Consider the following 15,600-nt stretch of genomic DNA (forward strand, 5'->3'; position numbering starts at 1 on the left):
AGAATGTGAGTTTGTATCATGAGCATGCTACCTTGCCATACCCAAGTGCTTGCATCTTGGTTATCTCCTTCAAATCCATTCGTGCCCTTACAATGTCTCTCTTTTTTGTGATGTGGTCCCATAATAAGCTGCCCACATTCTTGAAAGTATGCATGGGATCCAACAAATGGTTAGTCTGTAAGTGGGTCCAATACGGCAACTCGTAGAAAATTGAGAACCATTGCGTTCTGCTTGGATGTGACTCCTTGTGGACCATTTTCAAATCATACCAGCTTTGGGCATTCATTCGTGCTAGAGATCATCCAAGAAAACCTTCTCTCAATTCATGACCCTCCGGCAAGAAAGTGGCGTATCCTTGATATAACATCTTCTTCATGGTTCGTGACCTTCATGAGTCTAATTGTGGCCCACACACAATGGTCATGCATGATAACCTGAGATAATAAGACTTGTCACAACACCCTTATCTAGTCAACACAAACTTGAACCAGCTATGTTAGATATCACCACAATGGGCATGGAAGTCCACTTACTTGACCACTCCCCAAATCCTGGAAAGTCATGCATGGTTCACACGAAAATGGCTTATATATTAGCGGACCGTCGACCATCGTTCTTGCTCATGTCTTCTACATACCGATCCCCTCCTCCCACAAAATCTTGAGCTCATCAACTAATGAATGTAGGTAGACATTCATGTTCTTAACTTTGTAGTGCTCAGGAACGAGCAAGCTAAGGATCAGATGTCTTTCTTCGTAGAAAGCCATGGCGGAATAGTGTAGTTAACAAGGACTACATGCTACATAGTGTAAGAAGTTGAGCGAAAACCAAATGGATTCATGCCATCCATAGTAAGATTGAGCTGAAGATTCCTTGGCTCTCATGCAAAGCGTAGAAAGGTGGAGTCAATGTGACTCCATGTGCATGAATCTACTGATATTCGTTGGACTCCATCTATGGATCTATTCTGTGCGTGCCACGTTGTCAAGCTCACCATGCCCAACGTACAAAACATGTGGCGTATACACAGTATAAGTGAAAAGTGTCTGAGAACCTTCTGAGGGATGGTTTGCCCTTGTAAGTCCTGTCAATATTTGTGAGCACCACACTTCTCGAACATGTCTCCATAGTCCCGTAGTCTCCTCGAATAGCACACAATCATTGACACATGCATGGATGCTGTTGTAGTCCATGCTAAGCTTTCGTAACATCAATCATGCATCATCTCATGGGACTCATGCATCGTGTTTCTAGGTAGTAATATATGATACTTTAGCAACTTGAAAAAACATCAAAAGACACCTTAAAGAGCACAACAAGTATTTTTTATTTTATAATAGAGTCAAAAAAATCAACGTAGCATAGAATGTACATGAACAACTCAGTCACACTCGCATCGCTCCATCCGTACTTTGCCTGCACACTTCGGAGCCCAAGCAGCATCTTTTGGTGAGATACTCGGCACCCAGTATATAATGGTATATATGCTTCTTCAGATGACTCGGCATCCATGGGCTTTAATGCATTGATCATTGCCTCCATCTCAAGCTCCAAGATTAAAGGAAGGTTCGAAAGGTTCATTGTCTCCTCTGGTATCGAGGATGTAGTCTGCAACATGCCCTCCAATTGGTGTATTGGCTCAGGAACTCCATCCATCACACGCCCACAAACTCTTCTAATGGGGCGCAATAGGTGCATTCCTTGGGATGAAGCATTACCCATCTATACAAATTTCATGGGCACGTCTAATATTTTTGTATATGATATTCAATTGCTTTGCAAATGTAAAGCATGATTGATACACACTTTTCTTATTGTTCGCTCAAAGTCTGAGATCGCCAGGTCAATGATCTATGATTGAAACTCATCGAAGCATTGTATATGTTTTATGGACAAGCAACACTTTCGTCTAAGTGCCAACTTGCATTGAGTGCAAGGACATGGGATACATTAATTAAGATACGCCTTGTGATCTTGGACATCACGGCCATCATCGTTTTCCATTTGGTCTATATTATTGCAAACAATAGGTTTTTGTTCCCCTCATTAGTAATCTTTTTCCATTTTAATCTCTATTTCTATTTCTCTCCCTTTCCCTTTTTGTTTGCCTCCCTTCATCTCTCCTTGTCCATTCCTTTTTTCACTATGTCTCTCTGTCTTTATCTATTTCCCTTCATCCTTCTTTGTTTCTCTTCCCACCCCTCTTTCTCTCTCTCTTTCCCTTTTTTTATTTGCCTCCCTTCATCCTTTGTTTCTCTCTTCCCCCCGTCTCTCTAAATGTTTCTTTCTCTTCCCCATCTTCCCTCCCACTCTCACTTCTTCTCTATTTTTCTTTCCCTCCAATCTTTTCTCTATTTCTTTCTCTCTTTTTCTCTGCACTCTCACTCAACGCATCTTGTTATAATTAAAATCAAAGATAGAAAATTAAAAACTTATAAAACAAGAACATTGAAAGACCCTCTCTCCCCACCTCTCTTTGTGTCTCTCTTCCCCCTCTCCCTTTATTTTTCTATCATTCCATTCTCTCTAATTCTCTCATTGTTTCTGTTTTTCTCTCTCCCTCTCTCTCGCTATCTATTTATTGTTCTTTTTATCTCTCTCTTTCTGTCCTTTTTTCTCCCTCCCCCTCTCTCTCTTTTCTTTTTACTCTCCTTTCTCTCTTTACCTCACCCTTTTCTTCCACCTCTTTATTCACTCTTTGTTTCTCTTTCTCTCCCCCTCTCTTTCTTTCTCTCTTTCTCTTTCTTTGTTGCCTCTTTGTTTCTCTTCCCCTCTCGTCGTTTCTCTCACTCATTCTCGTCTCTCCCTCCCTTCATATCTCATTTCTCTCTTCCTCTCTCTCTCTCTCTCTCTCTCTCTCTCTCTCTCTCTCTCATCCTCTCTCATCCTCTTCCTTCCTTCTTCTCCCTCTCTCCTTTCCTCTTTTCCTATCTCTCTTTTTGGTGTGCAAATTGGATGTTGGATATGTACGTAGCGAGTGTCGAAAGGTCCCCAAGAACAAAAGAACTCTACTTAAGCTCAAAAAGCAAGAAGATAGATTTGCATGACATGAAGAAAATAGACAATTTAGGTACAATCTCCCCCCATGCCTTGTATGAGTGGATCACAAGGCATGTATTTATAAATTTATTTATCTCAAAGCTAAAAAATAGCCCAATTTTACAATTAGCATGCTTTGGCTTTTATGCTTGCTTTTGTCCAAATAAAGAATAAAGTGATTGGGCGGTCCAAAAGTCAGGCTATCCCTAAACACAATTTTCAATAATTAAATATTTAAACCAAGCACCCATATGCATACAAAATAATAAATATTTGTCAAGCGCTTCAATAAATAAGCGCGCCTAAATAAATATTAGTACCATGCCTTTAATGATAAGACACGCGTCCATAAAAAATGATAATTTCTTCTAGGTAATTTGAATATACGCTATCGTCCAGTGCTTCCCAACGCCGCCACCGCCTGCTCTACACATCAACTAAAGCATTCACAATTGTTAGAAAATAATAAAATTAAACCGATAAAAGTGAATACCTACCAGTCTTCAGCTACAAAATAAATAAATAGGTTGGAACTCTGTCCTAACCTTAATTTAATATGACTACACTCTAAACTCATAAACGTCCATTAATTTAAATATGTATTTTGTGGAATTACCCGCCATGGAATCATCCACTTGCACATTAAATTAACATGACACCTGAAAAGGATAGGCGTCCTTGTCAACTTCTCACACAAGGAATCCACCTTGTGTATGAGCCCCGACAAATAAATATAGTTTTTAAGAATCCATTGCAAAACCTCACGGAATCCACTGTGGAATATACCTACTGGCATCATACCCCCAGGGTGGGATAGCAATTGTCCTCAATTGCTATTAGCTCAATGTGGAGCGAGCAGTGAGGGGTAAGCACTTAGGTCGCGGGTGTGCATCCATTAGGCCTCTTGAATAGGATGATTTTTAAACTTAACCAAATATCTAGAGTATCTATGTGTCATCATTTCTCCATTAACCATTACAATATATTTAACCTCTATGCTTTAGAAATGAATCATTGGACTAACTTCAAATTTCAATCCATTAGACTCTCCTGAGATCAACTCAAAGGACTCTTGTTTGATCACACTTGATTGTGAAGAAGTTGCAAGCCTTTCTCTATGGTAGTCCTCTAGACCATCCTTGTTGGATTCGAGCATATTGAGGATTCAATGTATTCTCAAGGATTGTCATCATGGTTTCTCAAAATCCAATGTTCAAGGATTGACAAGTAGTTATATACATGATCTTGAATACCATGAACCTATTATAAGCTTGGAAAACATCCTAAAAGGTCATAAATCACACTTATAAAAAAAGGACATATTTTATCATGAGAAAGTACAAGAGTTTAACAATGTACTGTATCAAGTTCTCTCATTCCAAAAGAAGGTGAACTAGCCCTAGTCTCCAGAAATTGATAATGCTTTGGGAGATCATGGTACTTAGGGAGTTCATAGTTTTTTGACTTTAGATGCCCAATAATAGCAATCTTATAAAGATGAATAAAATTTTTATACTAATCATGCACCCATTACAAACTCTCCATCTATAAACTTCACCTCGTTCCTTTGAAGTGTGTCATACAAGTAGAGTCCTATTAGGTTGAAATCTCAAGCCACTTTAAGAACTTGAGATTGATTTTCACATATTTGCACAAAATAAAATCTAAGTAAAAAATGTGGATTAGTTTGTTGCCAAGTTGGGCTTTAATTGTAGCCTCTTTACAAAGCCAAACAAGTCCAAAAATGTGTATTTTCCAAAATAACCATCACTCTCTCTTGGAATTCCAATACATTTGAGTAGTAGCAAATAGTAGCATACTTGCTTTCAAAAATTATTCATATAAACTATCAAAGTAACTCAATCATCAAGATAGGCTCTATACTAAGATGCTTCAAAATAAAAAATGAGGTTTTTTATTAATGCAAATGTACTTACAAATATTTACTGATAATAGATTATCTACCAAGCTATCATCTCATGGATCCCTTGTGTATTGAAAGTTTCAATGTTTATTTCCTTATATCTTAGTGATCTCTCATATACATGAAAAATAACACATGTTGGTGGTTCCTGGGGATAGTCCCAACATCTAGTTCCAAAAGTAGGCCTTCTCAATACAACAACAACTCTTTTAGATGATACTATATGCAATACTTTTTGATAGACCTACAATGTCTTAGGTACAATTTCATTAGCAATAAAGCTAGTAATGATTCATGAAAAGCAACAAATAAAATATATATCTCAATTATCCATTTAGATCATCAAATCCTCCCTAGGTCATAATGGTGAAGGAAGTTTGAGCTAACATAGATCCCCATATTTGACCTAACCCATGGCAAAACTTTAATCATATACCATTACTCAAGACAAGATCACAATACATTTGGAGGAATAAATATCATATCTAGGATCTCAAATATAGCTTCTCTGTGTAAATAGTTATCCAATCATAAAGCCACTTGATATAGCAAGGGAAAATTTTCTCACAAGCATGTTGCTTCCTCATCATTGATTTCCTGTGGACATAGTGTGTATACTAGAGTTAGTGTTGGGGGTAAAGGCACCTTCGCCTAGCCGCCCGTGTATTACTACACTGACAGTCACCGCCACTGCATACTGCAGGTGGCGAGTGCTCGTCACCGTCACTTTATTCTTTATTCTTTTAGTGACAGTTTGAATAAAGGAAGGCCCGGCCACACATTGTGACTGTTGGAGTTCCCATTTCTTGTCTCTCTCTTTCTTGCTCTTGCTCTCCCGCCATAGCTCTTGAGTGCAAGCTTCAATCCTTCTCACCTTTCAACTGGTATCAGAGCATGGCTTCCTTACTCTTGAGCTTGGCTCGTGGCATTCTCACCTTCCCATTGACTCCCCACTTGCATTGGGTCTCCTTCCCGGTAGCCATAGCTCATTCTCTTGAGCTCCCGTCACTCCCTAGCTTCTCGAGCTTCTTCCCGGCCTACTGAGGCATCGTTAGGGCATTGACATTGAGGTATCGCTTCATTATATTAGAGATTTATCTCGGTCCACAGGTCTAGGTATACAAGGTTTTCACAGGTTGTGGGCAGCCATAGCTCACACCTCTTGGAGCTTCCTTCACCTGGATCTTGCTTCCAGCCTATCAAGGCTTGCTGAGGCTTGGTGTAGGCCTTCTTTGGCCTATTGGGGTAAAAGGCCTCTAGGCCTACCCGTGTATACTGTGACCGCCCATTCTTTATTCATATATAATATGATAGTGCAATAAGGCTGTCAGTTCAGTTGGACAGCACCTACATTGTGTGTGCTCTACTCTCTTGCATCTTCCTCTTCTCCTTCTCCCCACTGCCATTGCATCCCCTTCAAAACTGGTATTAGAGCAGGTCTTCAAGAGCTCATCCCGGCCTTCCACACAAGGTATGAGATCTTCATTCTCACTCAGTTTTCAGCTCAACAAGGTTTTCATAGGTTGTGGGCAGCCATAGCTCACACCTCTTGGGGGGTATGAGATCTTCATTCTCACTCAGTTTTCAGCTCAACAAGGTTTTCATAGGTTGTGGGCAGCCATAGCTCACACCTCTTGGAGCTTCCTTCACCTGGATCTTGCTTCCAGCCTATCAAGGCTTGTTGAGGCTTGGTGTAGGCCTTCTTTGGCCCCCATTTGTGCCCCTTTTGGGCCCCACTATTGACACGTGGGACAGCAGACCCCCCAGCCAGCTCACTTTTTTTTGCGCCTGTTTCAAAATCTAGCCCAAAAATCACTCTTTTTGTCATATCTCGGGCATTCGGAACCCGATTCAAGCAAGGTAAGAGTCCAAGTTGGGGTTTTGTATGCTCGAGGCGTGATGGTGATGTCGAATTTGCTAAATTCTGATGACAGAATATTTTGCAACAGATTTCAGGTTTGAGACAACATGTATTTGTATGCCTATGGCTTATGTGATGCTTCTACTGATGTCTATTGATACCGGATCACTTGTGGATGTTATGCCTTTTATGTGAGATGCATTTGGAGCTGATTTAGATCAGCTATTGACTATTTTGAAAAATCCCACATCTGTCCAAAACATGGCAGCTACCTGCTACTTCAATTTTATGCTTACAGGTCTTGGTATTTGATGCCCGATTATGCCCGGTTGGTGCCTATAGATACGGGAATGTATGGTTATGGTTTGCCTATGGATTTGAGCTTGGATTGAGCACTGTTTTGCTCAGTTTACAGTGGTTATATATTGCTGGAAACTTCCCGGCTACTCGGTATGATGTCATGATGTATTTGGACTATGCCACATGTCTTGTTTATGCTCCAGATTACTTTTGAGCTGAGATTAGAGCTCGATTTGGGTTCGACTATCACTTCTTTGCAGCTAGCATTTCATCTGTGATATGGTTTATGCCTAGGCTACCCTGTACGGGTTATGATGTCTTGGTGAATGCTTTATGCTTTGGCTGGATGGCAGTTGTTTGAGCTCATCTTGACATTCATTTGAGTATTCCCTTGAGCAGTTGGACATTGACTTAGATTTTTCTGTTATGACCTTGGATGCTATATGGGATTTGATGCTCCGATTATGGATCTTGGCTATTACTTGGATGCACTTACAGGTATTGAGCAGTGAACTGCTCCCTTGTTTTGGCAGTTGCCTATTGAGTTGTGATTGCTCGTTTGCATTTGATATGCGGGATACTTACTGATTAGTGGACTTGGATAGTGCTTAGGATTTACAGTTATGGCTTTCTTGCTCCTCTGTTGTCTAGCTTCTATGCTAGTTGGGCTCCTGTTGCCCGCCGTCCATGTTAGAGAGCAGATGCTATGTATGCTTACCCGTCTATACACATGGTCTACTGTTGTATATCTTACAGAGCCACTTATTTGGATGTTGTTGTATAGATGTTTGGGCTTCACCTGGAGCTTAACTCTTGCAGGATGCTTTGCCACTTGCCGGTCTTTACTTGACTTGGATGTTCCTTGGTGGCATGATATACTGCAGAGCTATGTGTATGCATATGGTTATGGGCTGATTTCATGGCTGAATATCATATGCTCTTATGACAGATGTCTTATGCTTTACTGTACTATGGTTGGTTATGTCATGTAGTTGGCTACGACTCTTCTTCATGTAAGAGCTTTTGCATCCTTGATTGATGCCTTTATGTCCTCCCATCCATTGAGGTTTCATGAGCATTTGCAACATGCTTCTACCACTGATGTACTAGCAGATGATTGTCTTCATGAGCAGGTTCCCTATGTTGGGACAACCCTCGACTGCTTGAGCTCTGTGGATGCTATGGATAGCCCTGTAGAAGATGACTTGGATTTCTTGTCATCTTCTACAGGTTCTTCTACTTCAGATGTTGTTTGCTTCCATTGTGGGAAGCTTGGGCATGTTCAAAGAAAATGCTTTAGATGGATTAGAGAGCAGCAGAGACAGATACGGACTCGACATGAGCAGATTCCTTGTCATCTTCTACAGGTTCTTCTACTTCAGATGTTGTTTGCTTCCATTGTGGGACGCTTGGGCATGTTCAAAGAAAATGCTTTAGACCGGATTAGAGAGCAACAGAGACAGAGACAGACTCGACATGAGCAGAGAGTCGACGATGCAACAGGTATTACCACTCTTTCTAGTGGTGAAGTACATGCAATTACCCATGATGATGCAGTTGAGCATGTCCTCCTGTCATCTAGTTTCCCTACAGCTTACTTGCTCAATGATCAGGCCCATGCCTTTGATTGGCTTTTCGACTCTATGGCATCTTGTCATGTTATCCCTCATAGAGCATGGTTCTCTTCTTACAGGGAGGTTGATGGATGTATTGATGTGGGCCTTGAGCAGACTTATGCTATTGTTGGTACAGGGAACATACACCTAGCTTTGCCTGATGGGACTTCTCTTATGCTCAGGGATGTTCTACATGTTCCCATGCTCAGTAAGAGCCTGATTTCTGTCAGTCAATTGCATGATGCAGGTTACTCTGTTTCTCTTCAGGATAGGTCATGGAAGATCTATCATGGTTGCTTGGTTTTGGCTAGAGGTTCTCGATTTGGTTCTCATTACCCAGTGCATGTCTCTCATGTGAAGATTCTATGGTTGCAGTTATCCGGATACCACATGCATTGTTATGGCATTATCGCCTAGGCCATATGCACCACAGAGAGATGGAGATCTTGTCTTGTTCAGACTCATTGCTGCCTCCTCTGTCGCTTACAAATCTTGATGCTTGCCTTGATTGTACTCTTGGTCCTTGTAGAGCCCCCTTGGCTTATGGTGATCGTATGAGGCATGCTCCTCTAGATCTTGTCAATTGTGCAGTATATGGACCTATGCCTTCCCAGTCACTTGTTTGGTGGAGCATGGTACTTTGTGACCTTTGTTGATCATGCTACCCATTGTGTTTGGGCTTTTTCCTTAGTGCAGATTGAGGATGCTATAGTTATGCTTGACAAGTTTATGGATTCTGTTGGTAGCAGGCCTAGGTGCTTGCAGATGGATTATGAGAGTTGTGCTCTCTCTCCCAACTTTTGGACCTCTTGTCAGCAGTATGGCATTGATTTCTTGTGCCCATGGTATTATGGGATTGCTCATGGCATGTGTCTGACCTTACATGCAAAGGTTGCTTCTATGCTTACCACAACTGGGTTGTCTTATGGCTTTTGGGCTGAGGCCCTTATGACAGTAGTCTATTTGGTTAACAGGACGTCGTGCTTGACCTTGGATGGTATTACACCCCATGAGGCATAGAGTGGCATGCAACCCTGCTATGATTACTTGAGGATGTTTGGCTGCCAAGCATCTGTACGTATGCCACATGAGCCTATGTCACGTAGATGTATTCTCCTTGGTTATGGAGATGATGACTTTAAGGCCTATAGATTATGGGATTTGGATGCCCAGTAGGTCATACGCAACAGTCATGCTGTCTTCTATGAGACGTAGACACCTCTTAGCCCTCTTGATGAGTGTTCAGTAGGCTTTATGGCTGATTTTATAGCAGCTACAGTGCCATTACAACAAGTTGTTTATGCTGAAAATGAGGCACTTATTGGCCTAGATGACGTAGCTATGCATAGCAGTCAGGGTCAGGATGTTGGTGGTCAGTTGCTAGACCCCTTGCAGGCTCATGAGAGTCGTTTTCTTGTAGTTTTGCAAGCTAGACGGCCATCCATATGTCAGTCTTCCGCTTCGCTGAGGCCACATGTAGTCTTGAGACCCCGTTGGACAAGTGTCCGGGATGTTGGCCCTCTTTTAATGATTGACTGTGGAGAGTTTGACTGCTCTCTGCTATCTTATATGCACCACACTGATGCTATGTGTGACTCTAATGCTTTACAGCCGTGCACTGATGAGTTGTGCTTGCTTCATGAGAAGCATTCTTGGATTACTCCATTGTATGGAGCTACGGGATCGCTTATCTCCTGGATGTCATGGACTCGGGGATACTTGACTCTTCTTCTGCAGAGGTTCCCGACACTTCTTGCACAGCTCACTTTCTGATTAGGCGTTGGGTGAGATGTTATGATTCTTCACCTTATCTTTTTTCTTTTCTTTTCTTTGTTTTCACTCCCTAGCCACATTGGCCTGTTAATGGGAGGTTGTTGGGGTAAAAGGCCTCTGGGCCTACCCATATATACAGTGACCGCCCATTCTTTATTCATATATAATATGATAGTGCAATAAGGCTGTCAATTCAGTTGGACAACACTTACATTGTGTGTGCTCTTCTCTCCCGCATCTTCCTTTTCTCCTTTTCCACTGCCATTGCATCCCCTTCATGGTCCCCATTTGTACCCCTTTGGGCTCCATTGTTGACACGTGGGACAGAGACCTTCCCAGCTAGCTCACATTTTTTTGCGTCTATTTCAAAATCTGGCAAAAAAATCACTCTTTTTGTCATATCTCGGGCATTCGGAACACGATTTAGGTAAGGTAAGAGTCTAAGTTAGGGTTTTGGCATGCTCCGGACACGATGGTGATGTCGGATTTGCCAAATTCTGATAAAAAAATATTCTGCAACAGATTTCAGGTTTGAGACAGCATGTATTTGTATGCCTATGGCTTATGTGATGCTTCTACTGATGTCTATTGATATCGGATCACTTGTGGATATTATGCCTCTTATGTGAGATGCATTTGGAGCTGATTTAGCTCAGCCATTAACTGTTTTAAAAAATCCAAGATCTATCCAAAATAGGGCAGCCACCTGTTACTTCAATTTTATGCTTACAGGTCTTGGCATTTGATGCCCGATTATGCCCAGTTGGTGTCTATACATACGGGAATGTATGCCTATGGTTTGCCTATGGATTTGAGCTTGGATTGAGCATTGATTTGCTCAGTTTACAGAGGTTATATGCTGTTGGAAACTTCAGGGTTGAAGCTATTTATGCTATAGTTGGGTTTGTATTTGGACTATGCCACATGTCTTGTTTATGCTCCGGAATGATTTTGAGCTGAGATTAGAGCTCGATTTGGGTTTGACTGTCACTTCTTTGCAGCTGGCATTTCATCTATGACATGGTTATGCCTAGGCTACCCAATACGGGTTATGATGTCTTGGTGAATGCTTTATGCTTTGGCTGTGGATGGTAGTTGTTTGAGCTCCTCTCGACATTCATTTGAGTATTCCCTTGAGTAGTTGGACATTGACTTGGATTTTTCCGTTACGACTTGGCTTTTTCCATTACGACCTTGGATGCTATTGAGGCATTGTCTTGGTTACTTGTCTTTGGTACTTTGACTTGGTTTGCTTGAGCTGTTGAGCTTGTTTATCTGCCTTTTGTGCCAGTGGGAGCATCTTGTATGCTTGACCGACATTGAGTAGGAGGTTTATGCTATTTTGAGCATTTTGCAGATACTTGAGACTTTGGGATCTCTTATACTTAAATGTTGCATGGTTCATGCATTGATATCTTGGAGTTGCTTTTGACTTGAGCTTGGGCTTTGCACTCTTGTAAGCATACACCTACTGATGTCAGGTCTTGCTAGTGTTATGTATACTTTGCCCTACTATCTAGGGGATATGCCTACTCATCACACTGATGGATGCTTTGGTGACATGTTTGGGTGTTTGCTTAGGGTCTTGATGACTGTTTGGTGTTGATTTATGCCCATTTATGGCTGGTCATGTCTTGGTTGTCATTTCTTGACTTGGTGTAGTGATTTGGTCAGCAATCGCCTCTCACAATACTCTACTGACATTTATTACAACAAGCATATAACTCTGGACTGACATGGATTTTTCATGCTGAAATATTCTAAAATGATGTAGTTTCAATAGTACTTGGTGGGTAGTAGCTTTGGTTACACTTTTCTCACATTTTCTCTCGATTTTGGTGATTTTTTGGTCATTTTCTGTAGTAAATAGCAAGCAGTTTTGAACTATGCAAAACAATGTATCTATGAATGAGAGATTGTGAGAGAAAGCTACAGAACCTTTGAAGAAGAATACTATGTGATGATTTTCATTTAAAGTGGTGTATTCTCTTGTGTTTTTGTGGTCTCTTGATGAATTCTATGAAGAATGTAAATAGCATAATCGATTTTGTTCAAGATTAAATCCGCGGGAGAATAAGCTGTGTGAAGATTTCTTATTCATGGTATTCTTTTCCTTATTGTGTCACATAAAATATGAAGAAAATTCTTGTTGGTGATACAAGATAGATTTTCTTGCAATAGATCCCTCGTTTTCTTAGCGTTCGTCTTAGGGCTCCATGTTTTTGGTGTGGAGCAGTTGAGGAAAACTGCCATAAAGAACAAGCATTATAAGGGGCTAAAAATGAAGGAGATGGCATTATTGAGAGGAGAAAAATTCAATGGATGCTTGCGAAATTCCTTTTACTAAAGAATTGGAAATTTTCACTACCAAAGCCACTTTCTACAAGAAGTTCATCTCGCAATGGCAAAAACGTGTTACCATCTTGATGCAAGCTCTATGTAATGGACTATTTCCTCTCCCTGTTGAAGCAACAGAGACGTACATCTTGGTGGCAAATTGTTTGGGAGCAAACTAGGGATTGAAAACAGAGAGAATGCCTATCCATGGGAGATTTGGCCTTCATTGAAGAGTTCCCAGACATCATCAAGTGGAAAATGGTGAAGAAGCTTCAGGAGTTGTGGTCAATGGAAGTTCACTAGAACAAGAAGGAAAAGAGTTGGAATTTGTTTGTGGATGCTCGATAGCAAGATATGTGGGATGCTTGGTGCACTGACAACCTTTTGTTTGTCCAATTAGCAGTCCACTTAAGGCTAGTAGATAGAGTGTTATTCACAACATACACCATTGAAACCATAAAAAGTTGGTATTACTATGATGATGGCACCACAACGATCCTTAGAAGAATTAGTTTTGATACCTTCAAAAGTGAATATCTTCCCTTGTATAGTGCAATAAAAGCTGAATTCAGAGACATAAAAAATAATGAAGTAGAGAAAATGTTGGCAAGAGAGTCCTCTAGAGACTAAAGCCCTTCTGATTCTGTTCTATTGAGTATAGACAAATTAGGTTGAGTTAACTTCCTACAAGAGGCAAGCATTAGAACGAGTCCAAAGGTATGTGAGAATATAGAAGGTAAAAATCAAAGCTAAGAACTAGCTAGCAGCCAATAGAAGCCTCCTTTGATACCCTAGCGGTCCTATTTACAGAAGTCTCCATGATGGTGACTCAAGGTCCCCTTCCTAGTCAAATCCATCCATGACGCAATCAAGAGGCAGACACTAGAATGAGTCCAGAGGTACGTGAGAAGAGAGAAGACAAAAATCAAAGCTGAGAACCAACTAGCAGCAAAAGCCTCCTTTGACGCCCTAGTGGTACTCTTTACAGCAGTCCCCATGGCAACTCAAGGTCCCCTTTCTAGTTAAATCCATCTTGGAAATATTGATGACATGCAAATGAATGTAGTTCCGTTGCCCATCTTTAAGGGAGAGTACAATGAAGACCCTGATCTTCATGTAATAGAGTTTATGGCAGTATGTGTACCTAACAATGCCAAAACCATTGAGCATTGGTTGGCGATATTCCTCGCCACTTTCAAAGGTGTAACATTTCAATGGTATGAGAGACAAGCAATAGGAACTTATGGCATATGAGACGATTGAAGTTGGCCTTCCTCACTAAATTCAAGTATGAAGATTTTGAAGAGCGGATGCGAGAGGAGTTTATGAACTTAAGTCATCTAGTGAATGGATGGAAGCATATGTCTCTAGAATGGAATCCATATTGAAAAGATGGATTGACTATCACTTGGACGTAGGCATCTAGAAGGGATTTTTTCTTATAAGTCTACAACCAGAAGTTCGTAAGTTTGTGGAATTAAGAAGACCTATAAGCTACAACCAGAAGTTCGTAAGTTTGTGGAATTAAGAAGACTAGTCAACCTATAAGCTATAGTGGAAGGTGCAAGACTGTATGATGAAGTTGAAGTAAGGCTGTCAACAATGACCTTAGGAAGAGGAGTCTTACCTCCTCCCATGCTAGGAATGGTATACCCACCAAATACAGTCCTAGGGATAGTTCCCTACCCCTACCCTTAGATGCAAATAATGCCGTAGTATAGTGCACCAAATCCATAGTTTTCGGTAGATGACAATATCTCAAATGATGGTCCAACCACAAAAATAGTGGCCTCAAGCTATTTTCCCAATGGCAACTCAACAACAACAGTGGAATCCTACCAACTAGAATCAACAACCCCCAATCTCAGCAGGAACTCTAAATTAGAATTAGAATAGAGGATTCTCTAGATTAACTCAACCAGTCTATGTAGCGATTATAGAAGCTTTCCAAAACCCTACTGCAAGTACTCAAGATGAGAAAATTTAAAGGACTACATGTCCAATTTAGTTGCAAGCATTAAGAAGGAGTTGATGGACATGATTATAGAATAGCTGCAGACAACACTGAAGGTGAATACCACAAACATATCCAGTCTTGCAAGAGGTGGAAGAGATGTGATGTAATCTATTACATGGTGTGAAAAGTGCCATCAAGTGGGACATACTGAATGTACCCAAAAACCAACTATCCATGGAGCTTTCTATTTGTACTGTTTAAGGAAGAACCATACAAATGATATTTGCTCTCTGAAGGAGAGAGTGAAAGAACGAAGAAAGATGAATAAGCAAATTTCAACTTGTTGGAATCCAAGATGACTACCCAGGATATTGGACCAAAACCTAGAGAGTTCGGTCCTAATTTCTGCCCAAGGAGGTTTACATCTCAAAGTTACAGAGGATGGTAGTCTGGTGGTGGCCAAAGATCAGAAGCGAGTATTACAGATGTGGAGAAAAGGGACATATCTCATCAAATTATTCAAACCCTAGAATATCTATGGACTACAAACCCTTATGTGGTCAATGCAAAAGAGAAGGAAACAACACAAAAGACTATCTCATACCAGCCCCTATGAAAGCTACAACTGATACCCAATATAAGACCCAAGAACCTGCCTCCAACTTGGTGGAATTGGAAGTTGCCACAATGACGCGTGCAAAGAAAAGAGAACCCATAGTTCCAAAAGAGAACATTCTCTTTGCTAAAATGGTGAAGCTCAATCTTCCCAAGGAGAAACAAAACATTGTAGAGT

This window comes from Lygodium microphyllum, chromosome 18 (genome assembly GCF_053477565.2).
Source record: "Lygodium microphyllum isolate KBCC chromosome 18, Lygodium_microphyllum_v1.1.10, whole genome shotgun sequence".
Classification (NCBI taxonomy): domain Eukaryota; kingdom Viridiplantae; phylum Streptophyta; class Polypodiopsida; order Schizaeales; family Lygodiaceae; genus Lygodium; species Lygodium microphyllum.